We start from the raw sequence: 13,225 nt of genomic DNA, 5'->3' as shown, positions 1-13,225 counted from the left end.
CTGAAACCAACCTGGCCTCACTCAGCAACTAAAGTTCATATTCATCTTCTGAATTATTGCCTGAGGGTGTCTAGACTTGAAACTGACAGACTGCCAAAGAGATGTCTCATGGAGGCAACATAATACAGAAGGTAACATTTTTCCATGGTTCAGCTTGGCTTAAAAAAAATCCTTCATAAGAGGGGAGATTGGGAATACATGGAAAAACCTTTCCCTCTGCAAAAACTTCCATCCTACCAAAGTAAAAAGGTTAAATAAATGGAGGCTGGAAGATATCTGTCATTAAGATGGAACTCAGCCCAAAGACTTTGTTCTAATTTAGCATAAAATCAAATCTGAAAATTTACATTAAAGATATCGAACGCTAAAAATAGCCTTCAGCCGATTTTATCAGGATTTAATTTAGAGGGCTGCTGTTACTTTAGGCAGGGGCTAAAGAATAGAATCAGATATGCAATCTAGTAAAGCAGGTTCCACTGTTTTCCTGGAAAGAAGTTGAGCAATATTGTTGTATAAATATCTGGTTCAAGCAACTGCACTTGATGCAATTTGTAAACTAAAGAGGCACTGGCAACTTTTCCTACTCTTGAACTGCTCAAACTAAGTGTATGCGTTCAAAAGTGTTCACACCAATCTAAAACGGAGATTAGTTGTAATGAGGAAATAAAGCAATCACTTGCTGTAGATACTCATCAGTTTCATGCTTAAAGTTTGATAACAAAGACAGTATCGGGAAAAATGATATTCAACTACGGGATACAGTAAAATGTTAGCAATGTGCTAGAGTTATTGAATTTAGGCTTTCACTGAGCTGTAAGTCAGAGAGGAGAGTTGGAAACCACTCCTGTGTGATATTCCTTTATTTGGACAGCCAAAACCTATTTTCGGGGTTTCATTCCCTCTGTGTACTATTTTCAGCAAATTAGTTAATGTCTCAACATTCATTTCTCATTTCTTGTTATTTTAACAGAACTATTAATCATTTCTTTTAAATGTCAGCAGTAAAGTGGACAAGGCTAATATACAAATGAGTTCATACATCCATCAGTCCCAGGAACTTGATACCTTGCACTTCTTAAATTAAATAATTAACATTTGTACTTAAAATACACCACTTTATCGTAGAAAATGATTGTTCTTGCCATGAACTATTATCCACAGTTTTGTCTGCTTTTCAGCAAAAATTACACGTTGTTACAAAATTCACCATGGTCTACTAAGATAAATTAAGAGAAGGTCAGCCCGGTCAAGATGAATTCTTTTCTCATGAGTCTCATAGTCAAAACAAATTGAATGCTGGAACTATTGTGACACAATTTAACAGCAACATTGATTGGCCAATTAGCAGATTATTCACTGAGCCAGCACCACAAAGTCAGGGTCCAGATTTTGCTTTCAAAGTAATATGCACAGTTACAGCAACTTCAGGTCAGCCCAGATGCCCATTTAAATGTGAATATGCAGTCTGAGTTGTTCTATTAGCTTGGCAAAAACAGCATTCTAGCCTATGAGCCACTAAAGAAATGCACTGAATGGCATGGAGTTGCTGTGTTTTCCTGCTAAATACAAGGTAAAGTCGCCACAGAAAGTTAAGTCCTGTTGTTAAGTCTAAGCACTATTTTAACAATGTGATTTTAATCACTGTCATTCAACCTCTCTGGCATGGAAAATGAATCATTACAAGTTTGAACATAATCCCTCTGGTGCCAATTGTTAGACATTTTAATATCTCAATTTGTTTTCCTTCACGTCTCTTTTTCTTCTTCTCTTGCTTCATACAATTTTCCTTTCTCTCCATTTATTTATCTTGTATTTGATTTGAGAGTGGAACCAGCATCTCTAATCTGCACTTCCACCTTAGTTCATGTGCTGTTATTTTTTTAATCCTTCAAACTGATTGGTTAAAGAGATATATGGTTCCTTGTCCTTCACTCAAGTCTCAGGTGGCCTGAATTCATCACTGCAGCATCATCAGTTGGCACTTTTAGGTGAAGCGGTTATTTTTTTTCAAACGTTTTCCAATTAAGGGACAATTTCAGCATGGCCAATCCACCTACCCCACACATCTTTACAGTAGAAGGTAGAATATGGATCTGACCCCATTCTAGGAAGAATGTGCAAACTCCACACGGACAGTGACCGAGGGCCGGAATCGAACCTGGGTACTCAGCGCCCTGAGGCAGCAGTGCTAACTCCTGGGCCAACCGTGCTACCCTCCAGGTGAAGAGGTTCTGATGTTACATCAGCAACTATAGTTCAAAAATAAAAATTGTTTGTAAATGCTTGGGGATGTCTTGAGGTTACTAAAAAAAAGCACTGGGTGAGAAAGAGTGCCCATTTTTAAAAACTTACAAATGTCCTTAAAGCTCAAAATGATGTCCGTTGAAGGCAAGAGGGCACACACTTGTTTAATGAACCATGCCACATACTGTTGATAGTGTCAGCAGATGTGCACAATGAACGTCAACTGGGAGATGTATTAGAAGGATCTGGCACATGATGGGTTGATGTGGGACCTAGTGCAGTATCAGCCACACAGCAATGTAAGACACCTAACCCAGCGCCAGGGTCTCTCTGTAGATGGACATAGTTGGGTTAAGACCTAGAATGGGGTCAGATCCATATTCTACCTTCTACTGTAAATATGCACATGGATTTGAGTTGTTAATACAGACTTTCTGTCCACATACTCCAGAATGAAAGCCTACCTTCTTGGTGCCCGAAGCAGGATTCTTCATGATGGAAGCCTCAGGATTAAACACCACCCCCTCTGTCCCCATCCCCAAGAAGGCTCAGAAACTAAGAAAAGGGTGACCGACTATAGATTCTTCATTGAAACTACTTCCAACTGAAGCTACAGGTGTTGAGAAAATTCACCAGAAAGAAAAGCTGGATGCAGACAAGAAAAGTAATTTTAGTCAAGCTCCATTGCAATCTCCTTGGAAGTCCTGCTTCAGCAGCACGGTGGCACAGTGGTTAGCACTGCCACCTCACAGCCAGGGACCCAGCTTTGATTTCAACCTTGGCTGGCTGTCTGTGTGGAGTTTGCATGCTCTCCCTGTGTCTGCGTGGGATTCCTCCAGGTGCTCCAGTTTCCACGCACGGTCCAAAAATGTACAGGTCAGGTGAATTGGCCATGCTACATTGCTCCAAAGCGTCCAAAGATTAGATGGGGCGACAGGGATGGGACGCGGAGTGAGCCTAGGGCGGGTGCTGTATCGGATGGCTGGTGACGACACGATGGGCCGAACAGCCTCCTTCTGCATTGTAGGAATTTTATGATTCTGTTCTATGGTTCTATTATTCTAAATAGTGCTCACAACCTGCAAGGGTGAGATAATAATTTTTGCATTCCAAGACAGCCATTCCTGAGAAACATTTTTTAAGTCATTCATTCAGAAGCGTCATTTGAAAGCAACTCAGCTAATTACTAATCCTGATCACAGACTCTGAGGGCACAATTTATCGGCCTCATCATTCCCGACTTGATGATGCGACAAGACCTTTGAATCTCGCGAGAGGTCTTTCGCGAGATCCGCGATGCTCCTAACGCATCGCGGGATTTAACAAGATTTTGCCAGACGCCGCAATCTAGATCTTGCTCGCTTTGGGCGAGATCCAGTTTGACATATTTAAATGAGTCATTAGGCCAATTTAAATGGGGCAGCAGGGTAGCATGGTGGTTAGCATAAATGCTTCACAGCTCCAGGGTCCCAGGTTTGATTCCCGGCTGGGTCACTGTCTGTGTGGAGTCTGCACGTCCTCCCCCTGTGTGCGTGGGTTTCCTCTGGGTGCTCCGGTTTCCTCCCACAGTCCAAAGATGTGCGGGTTAGGTGGATTGGCCATGCTAAATTGCCCGTAGTGTCCTAATAAAAGTAAGGTTAAGGGGGAGGTTGTTGGGTTACGGGTATAGGGTGGATACGTGGGTTTGAGTAGGGTGATCATGGCTCGGCACAACATTGAGGGCCGAAGGGCCTGTTCTGTGCTGTACTGTTCTATGTTCTATGTTCTAAATATGTCTGTGTCATATTCTCCCGGGGCCCGTGAACTAACAGCCTCGCCAGGGCGTGTTCAACATGGCTTTACACAAAAGTAGGCCAGGAGTAACAGCATCTGGGAGGGGGCCTGCCAGGCCATTAGAGACCCCCAGTGGTTAGGGTCTGCGCAGGGTGATACCCTGGCACTCCAGCTGGCTCCCGGTACCTTAGCACTGCCAAACTGGCACCTTGGCACTGCCACAGGGGCACCCTGGCAGTGCCTTGCTGGGATTAGGTCCGCAGATGCCTTGCAGTTTGGTGCAGCGGTGGTGGGTGGGGGGGGGGGGGGGGGGGGGGGGGGGGGGGGGCGGTTCCGGAAGCCGCAATGGGGTAGCTGAGGAGGGGGGTCGAAGGATCCACAAATACTCTTCCTGCACTGGTGAGCCGAGCTTACCAGTGCAGGAAATGTGGTAAGAGCAGCTTTGACGCCGTGTTCCTTGCCGAGACCAAACAAACTGGCAAAGTCCCGTTAAATAGTGGTGTCATTCTCGGCGCTGCAGATGCCAAGAAACACCTCAATAGACGTGCCCCAAATAGGACTCTGTTCTTGTCCCGTTAAATAGTGCACAGTGTCTCAGCACGTGGCTCCAGGGTCAGGCAAGAAAAAAACAATCAGCATTACTGATTCATTTTGTCTGGTCTGGGTACCTCGTGTCCATCCAGGTTTGGAAACAGCATGCCAGCGATTCTTCTACAAGAGCCCGAATACATATACGCATTCCCGCCAAATTAAGTTGTCGACCAGCCGACATATGCATTGATTGTAGTCAGCATTTTGAAACACCTAACAAACTGTGACAAGCGAGGGAAGATTCTTTGTTCAACAGTAACCGGTGAAACCATCCTGGAAGCCTGTAATCGCTTATATCTGTACCAACACATTTTTAAAATTTAAATGTGTCTCAATTCCATTTTTCCAGCTCCACTGGAATCCATGAGACTCACCCATGGTCCAGAGCCGTCAAACAATTGGAGTCTTTGGAAAGAAGAGTTTTAAGATACAGTGTTGCTGTGGGGAAAACACTTGAGGTAGAACAAGTACATTTCTTTACTCGGTTAAGCCAAAAGCAGATGACATCATTGCACGACAGGCTACTGACATGTTTTGGTGTCAATTTCAACTTGAGATGCAATAAAATACTGGAGAGAGTTAGATTGAATAAGAACGTCCAGCTCCAGGTTTCCAGTGGGACTGCCAGGCTGGCAGTACCAGGGTGTCCAGGTGCCAAGTTGGCATTGCCAGGGTTCGGGGTGGGGGGGGGGGGGGCCTTGCCAGGCAGAGGGTGGGAGTGAAGTAGGGTGTTGTGGTGAGGGGGCTCCCGAGGACCTCCCAGAAGTTGGGGAGTGAGGGGGTGTCAAAAAGCAGACACGGTCTGAAACGTTGAGGGGGGGGGGGGGGGGGGGGGGGGTTCAGGACTGATGGACAAAGTGGCACCCTGATCTGTGAGGAGCATTTCGCCTGCAGAATCTCCCTCAAGGTGCGACCTCAGCGGTGAGACATAATCCCAAGGCAAAAAAAAAAGGCAAAGTGCCATTGGATAGCGGGGTGGGTGTCAAGAAACTGCAGCCGCTGAGAAACACCCCTCTAAACACGTCTTCTCAATTACGCTATTGAGCCCTGACCAACAAAAATAGCTTTGGCCTAGGTCCTTCATCCTCACTGTCCCACAATTCCCTTCATGAATTTGGTTTAGGACATATTTCCTTCGCAATTGTTGAATGATGGCTCTCATTCCCCAGAAAAGACAACAGCCTGGATGGATAGTTTTGAGTCTTCAGGTAACATATGGCTTCAACTCCGGGTTTGCTCCCAGAGTCTTGCCACAAAATACCACGTCCATAACCTCTGACAGTCGATTATTTCTGATACACTTCTTAACTTGTCTTGCGATTACAGGCATGTATCGACTCGTTTCAAATGGAAAATATTACTACTCAAACTATTCATTGAGGGCTCTTTCGGTAAAGATAATCTAGAGAGTTGATCAGTGTTTCCATGGAGATTTGATTGACGATATTCGATCGTATATGTATAGATGCACTGACAACTACATCTGGCTGGCTGCTAGAGATGGAATACTGGTGTGCAGATAAGTACCATTGTCAGTGGTCAATGATGTGTTTGTAAAGTAAATTTCCTTCCATGGAGATATTGGTAAAAGTGTTTGATTCGGAAAATGGTGCCTGAGCTTCCTTCTCTACCAGTGCACAGTCCGTTTCTGCTTTGTTCGAGGATCTTGATGCAAAAGCTATTGGCTTCTCTTCACCATTGGGCATTATTTGAGAAACCACTGATCCCAATCCATAGGTGATGCATTGTAATGTAACTTCAGATCAAAGTGTGTCAGGGCACCTGTCTTTAGGAGTGTCTCTTTAGCTTGTTCGAAGGCCTTCTCGCCCTGATCAATCCATTTCCAAGTCTTGAAAATAATTGCTAATTCAGAGACAAACCTTCCATAATAGGTTAATAAACCCAAATACGATTAATATTGATTTACATTTTGAGGCACAGGTGCCTCAGTGATGGGTTTTACTTTTGAAGACCATTTGCACAGTACCTTTGCATCTATGTTGTGCCACAGGTATTCAACATAAGATTTGAAGAATTCACATTTATCCTTCCGTACTCATAGTCTGTAATCTTCTTGTCCCTGGAATGTAGCATCTAAATTTTGATGATGCTCTTCTTCATTCCTTCCAGCAACTGAGATATGATCTAAATAGCCCTGGGCTCTTTCTAGAATCATCGAATCATAGATTCTACAGGGCAGAAGGAGGCCATTCGGCCCATCGAATCTGCACCAGCCCTTGGAAAGAGCACACCACTCAGCCCACACCTCCACCCTATCCCATAACCCAGTAACCCCACTAAACGTTTTTGTTTTGAACACTAAGGGCAATTTAGCATGGCCAATCCACCTAACCTCAACATCTTTGGACTGTGGGAAGAAACCGGAGCACCCGGAGGAAACCCATGGAGACATGGGTAGAACATGCAGACTCCGCACAGACAGTGACCCAAGCCACAAATCGAACCTGGGACCATGGAGCTGTGAAGCAACAGTGCTAACTACTGTGCTACCGTGCCGCCCCACTGTGCTGCCGTGCCACCCCCACTGTGCTAGTCCATTTGACGTTTGATCCATTGAAAATTGGAATAATGCAGGTATGGAAGTCTTTTATATCTGAATAGCCCTTTATGCCACGATTGTCAAATATTGTTGTGAGTCCGAATCCACATTTATATGAAAATGAGCTTGAGCAAGGTCGTTTTTATTGAAATTCTGACCTCCAGCCAACCAGCAAATAAATCATAAATTATGGGCAGAGGGACTGCTCTGCACACAGTACCAGATTGATTGTGACTTTAAAATCGGCACATATACAAACTGAATATATCTTTCTTCATCTCGGGTTCAATCAGTATGGCCCAAAAACTTAAATTAACAGGATTGAGGACTCCCAGCTTGACCAGCCTCTCTAATTCTGCCTTGGTCTTAGGCCTGATGGCGTATTGAAATGACCTAGGTTGGTTTTCATCCTTCAGCTCAAAGGTGATGTTTTTCATGCTTCCCAGCTCTCCATTAAAGATAATGTTATGTTTCTTTAAAATCTTTGGCAGACCTCTTCAGACCCCAACATGAGATTCACCTCAGCCCAGTTTAACTTGATTCCCCATTGCCAGGTTCTCCATATTAGGATTGGATAGTTACCTTTAACAACGTGCAGGAAGAAGTCTGGAGTTTGACCCTTTAGCTGCACATCAATACGGCTCCTCAATGGAATGACTTCCCCAGTAAAGGTTTGAAGTATTATCTTTGAGGGTTTTGAAGCGATCTGCTATTGTTTCACTTTGTAAACGGTTTCTGGAACCAACAAAACTGTTGCTCCAGTGTCCACTTCCATTTTGACTGGTTATCCCTCCTATAAAGGAGTGACCCAGTAATGGATTGCTACGTCTACATTGCCAGTACGTTCAATGAAGTTCGTCACCTGACTGTGAATCTGGTCCTTTTACATACCCTTTTTGTATCACGTGGATCCTCTTCCCTCTATTCATTTTTCCATTTGAAGCACTTGAGTCTTGCTTTTATATTCTTATTTGGAGATTATTGTTTAATTCCCTAATGTTGACATTGAGTGTGCCCCTTTTACCTCAAAAGTGTTGTTAAGGTTCCAGACCAGACCCCAACATTTCTTAGGATACCAAACAAGAAACCCCAAACACTTTTTTTATTAATTTGTAAAACTTTGAGGAAATGATAATTCACCCAGGAGTGATGACTCTGACCAATAGGTATATTTCATATGAAAACAAACTTTAATTTAAACACAGAATTAACCATGTTAACATCAAAGAAAATAGTGCTACAATTATCAGTTAAATAGTTCTTATATTGTCATGTGAGAGTACCTTTAAGAAATGAATGTTTATCAAATAGCTGCAGTGATGTCAGAGTGTGGGTGAAGCTGGGCTGGCTGTCTTTGACTTTCGTTTTTGAGCAGGCAGCTACAGTGTGGTTAGTTTCATTTTGCAGATTGGAAGCTGCATACAGCAAAACCAGGTGTAATTCTGATTTCTTTCTGCATGAAAGGAATATCTTCAAATCACTTGCTAATTTAAAAGTGATAACTGCTCTCAGGAGAGAATTTAATCCTAAAGTCTGTGTTGAAGAGGGTATTTGTCTTATGGATGTTGCAAGGAAAGATTAAGGGTTACTTATAGAACATTGTGGCCGAAATTCTCCGCTCCCCACGACGGGTGGGAGAATAGCGGGAGGGCCTTCCCGACATTTTTGCCGCCCTCCCGCTATTCTCCACCCCCCCCGCCGAAGTCCCGACCCGAATCGCTGCCGCCGATCGCGGGCAGCGGGCCCGATGCCCGCGCACTACTTGTCCTTCCGCCGCCCCGCAGTATCCATTCACGGGGCGGCTGAGGGGCAACCCGGCCCGCGCATGCGCGGGTTTCGCGCAAAAACGCGATGACGTCACCCGCGCATGCGCGGGTTTGAGTCTTCCAAACTGCGCATGCGCGGCTGACGTCATATGACGCGTCAGCCGGCGCTAACTCCGGCAAGCGGGCTTAACGATTTTCGTTAAGCCCGTCTTGCCGGAGCCTACGGCGTCGGGCTGCTAGCCCCGACCGGGGACCAGAATCGGTCCCCGGTCGGGAAGGGGCGCGCTGCCGTAAAACCCGCCCGGGTTTTACGGCAGCTTTACGATTTCTCCCGTTTTGGGAGAATCTCGCCCTGTATCTGTGAGGATGATTGGTGTTGATAGTTGTTAAGATGTTTACTGTGGGTTTATAAAGTGTTAACTGGATTCATAAATAAACATTGTTTTAATTTAAAAGTACTTTAGCTGTCTGTTGCACCACACCTGTAAAGTAGGCCATGTGCTCCCCATAACCACAATCTATTAAAGGTTGTCGGTCAGGTGAACTCCATGATACACTTTGAGGTTCTCTAAACCCTGGGCCATAACAATATGCAAGGAAAAAAATTACTATCTATACCTACTACTAACTCCAATTAAGCAACACCAATACAGTTCAAATGCTACTTATAAATAAAGTTAACAAAACAGGTTTACTTGCTTATTTGTGCAGACGTTTGGAGAAAGATAGAGACCCTTTAAGGAACAACTTGAAAATCCTTCTGTCTTGTCAGACTCTTCTGTTCAATCTGTCAGCATTTTGCAAAACTGCTGTTCAACTTAAAAATTTCTAACAGACTGCAAACTACAGACAGACCTTAATCCTCCCATTAATTACATCATCTGTATGCCACTATGATGTTCCATCACCTGCTCGGCTAGGATTACATACAATCCCTCATAAATTATCTCCTCTCTAGGAAATCTCCAGAAATTGTCCAATTAGGCATATTTCTGTAAACAAGTAAATGGTTAAAATTAATAATTACCTCACCTTTTAATGACCTCTTCATTACAACTGCAGCAGTCACACAGTCTGGATATCGTCATTAATATTACTGCAACAAATATATACCTAAACCCAGGCTTTTAAACAATTTACTGCAACAGATACGATATATATACCCATTTCTTATATTCATCACATATGCTTCCTATCCCAGTCCACAACCACCCCCCCCACCGCTGATGCACCGTTACCGTCCCAAGCCTCCTTGCCAGCTACCTTTCTCCTGCTCACATTGCCGTGTGCTACAGAGTGCCACAAGGAGAACTCTGACCTCAGACACACCTGCACAAGACCGCACCTGTTTATTAGTGGATTATTGCACACCACTTTTATACGAATGTGAACTAAATGCCACAAGACTCTTACCTTGACAAGATTTTAACCTTGAGATTAGGACATCATTCCAAAAAGGTTTTAATGTAATGAACATGTAAATGTATTACAAGTTGAGACCTTCCACGGGATGGCATGAAGACTGACCCACCCACAAACACTACGCAGAATAAGGGGGGGATTTTCCATGCCCCCACCCCCCAGTGGTGTTTCCCTAGCAGTGAGATGTGGTCCACTGTTGGTTGTTGGCGAGATCTTTTGATCCTGCTGCTGTCAATGAGATTTCCCTTTGAATACACCCCACGCCACTGGAAAACCACGGCGGGGGTGTGCCATCTGTGAGACTGGAAGCTTCCATTGGTGAGAATGGCAAGACAATCCCCTCCTTAATCTTTAATTTTGAACCTGCCAGCGTAAATACAAAATTTTGGCTCCAACCTAAATCGGTCACAGCACCCGCCATGTTTACTGTTCTCGCAGGCTTCAGAAAATTCCTCCAAACGTGTGGGATGCCGACTTCCTTACTGCATCATGAGACTATGCCCTTTTGTTTTTGAATGATTTTTCAACTTTCAACTGAATGGAGATTTAGCAATTTCAGCTGAGACCGAGAAAACTGCTTAAATATGCAGGGCCCCATTCAAAGGTAAGGGTTAGAAACAAACAAATCACCTCAGGAGAATGCGAAGAGAGAGACATCCATCAAATCTTAAACTAGCAAAGACAGTGAAATTAAAAATGCAAAGTATTGGATATATGCTGTGAAGACCGAGCGGTCATGTGATGACGCAGCTACTTAAAGGGTCACATGACACAGGCGCAGATGTTCTCCCTAGAGCGCGGGCAGGGTAAATTCAAGCAAGAGCTGATCAGATGATGGAATAAACTACCGTTTGTTATAACTCCTTGGTGTCCCTCCATCTGTCCAGGACTGCATGAAGCGCAAAGGCAAGGTATTGTGCCAGCTGGTCAAATCTACAACTTCAGAGCAGGGCAACAACAGGATTGCCAATGGTTGTGCAGGTGACCATGGAAATGAAGTTTTATGCATCCGGCTGTTTCCAAAGAACAAAGAACAAAGAAAAGTACAGCACAGGAACAGGCCCTTCGGCCCTCCAAGCCCGTGCTGACCATGCTGCCCATCTAAAATAAATCTTCTACACTTCCTGGGTCCGTACCCCTCTATTCCCATCCTATTCATTTATTATGGAGGATGGAGTAGGGGATATTTGCGACAAATTAAAGTTTGCATAAAGGAAGTCACTGTGGGAGGGGTGGGGGGGGGGGGGGGGGGATGTGCTCTCTATCCAATGAGCTTTTCATTCTGTCTTGCTGGAGACAAGCTAGGGTTGCAGACGTCTTCATGGTGTAGGGTGCCATTGATTGCTCACATTTCACTTTGCGGGCAGAGCATGAACTACTTTACATCTCAACCAAAAGGGGTTCCACTCCCTCAAAAGCCAGCCGGTGTGTGTGACCATTTGTAGCAAAGTGTTCAGGTTCAACAGCCTGTGTCCTGGCAACCGTAATTACGCCTTCATTCTGCAGAAATGTGCTGTGTCAGCTGCCTTTTCCAGGGGAAAACAAAAATTGGCTCCTGGGTGACACACTGGCAAAATAACTGATAGCTCCAGTGTGAAACCCATGCACATGTGCACAGTACACAACCTGTGAAAAACATACTGTCACATTAAATGTGATGGAGCAGATCATTGGTTTATGGGTGTGATGCTTCCAATGCCTGTACTGCTCTGGAGGAGCCCCACAGTGCTCAGCCAAGCAGGTGTCGTGATTTGTGGGCTTCTGTTGCATGCTGCGTTACCCTGCAATCATGGCTGGCAGCCTTTGAATTTCTTGCAGCGCTGCGTTCAAGTCCTCGGGTTTGATTCCTGGCAATGACCTCCATAGCTATATGATTCCATTGCCTTCCCATTGGTGTCTGAAGGACCCCCTGGCCTCTTAGAACATAGAACATACAGTGCCGAAGGAGGCCATTTGGCCCATTGAGTCTGCACCGACCCACTTAAGCTCTCACTTCCACCCTATCCCCGTAACCCAATAACCTCTCCTAGCCTTTTTGGCCACTAAGGGCAATTTATCATGGCCAATCCAACTATCCTGCATGATCTTTGGATTGTGGGAGGAAACTGGAGCACCCGAAGGAAACCCACGCAGATACGGGGAGAACCTGCAGAATCTGCACAGGCAATTACCCAGGGGGGAATCGAACCTGGGACCCTGGTGCTGTGAAGCCACAGTGCTATCCACTTGTGATACCGCGCTGCCCTTGTTGATGTAGGCAGTTCTCCTTCTTGCCACATTCTCCACCAAGTCCTCTAATGCAGAATCCGAAAACCATGGAGCGTACTCTCTCCTATGTTATGTCATTCTTTACACATTCCTATGTTTGAAAAATAAGGGTAGTTTTAAGGGATTTCTAATTGCATTGATAAACTTTAGAAATAAGGTTTAGTTTTAATTGAATTTAATTGAATGTTTCTGTGATTAGAAAGGTAAAACCTATGGTTAGATTCATACTGGACAAAGGTGGTTGTATGTGTGGGTGTTGGTTTCAATTCTAACTGTGATTTTATTGTGCTCAGAGAGGGTTACCACGTGAAGAATAAATAAACCAGCAGTGGTTGCTTCGTAACTGGGGCCTTGTAGGTGTCGAGAAGCTTTCAAATTGTAGCTTGGCTAATTTGATTGCAGTTGGAGATAGGTAGTGAGAGAGAAGGCAGCTCTCACAGCTGTACTGGAAACACTTTGTTTTAGATTTTTATAGAGGGAACAACTCGCTCAGCCTTGTTGGAAGAAAAGCCATACAATGGAGTAATGATTAAGAAAACAGATGCCTGAAATCTAAAGTTCAGCTAGTTAAGGAAACTAGAGAAATAAAGAGAAGTTTCTA

The sequence above is a fragment of the Scyliorhinus canicula genome, chromosome 21, assembly GCF_902713615.1.
Source record: "Scyliorhinus canicula chromosome 21, sScyCan1.1, whole genome shotgun sequence".
Lineage (NCBI taxonomy): Eukaryota > Metazoa > Chordata > Chondrichthyes > Carcharhiniformes > Scyliorhinidae > Scyliorhinus > Scyliorhinus canicula.
Note: the sequence above shows the minus strand (reverse complement) of the source record.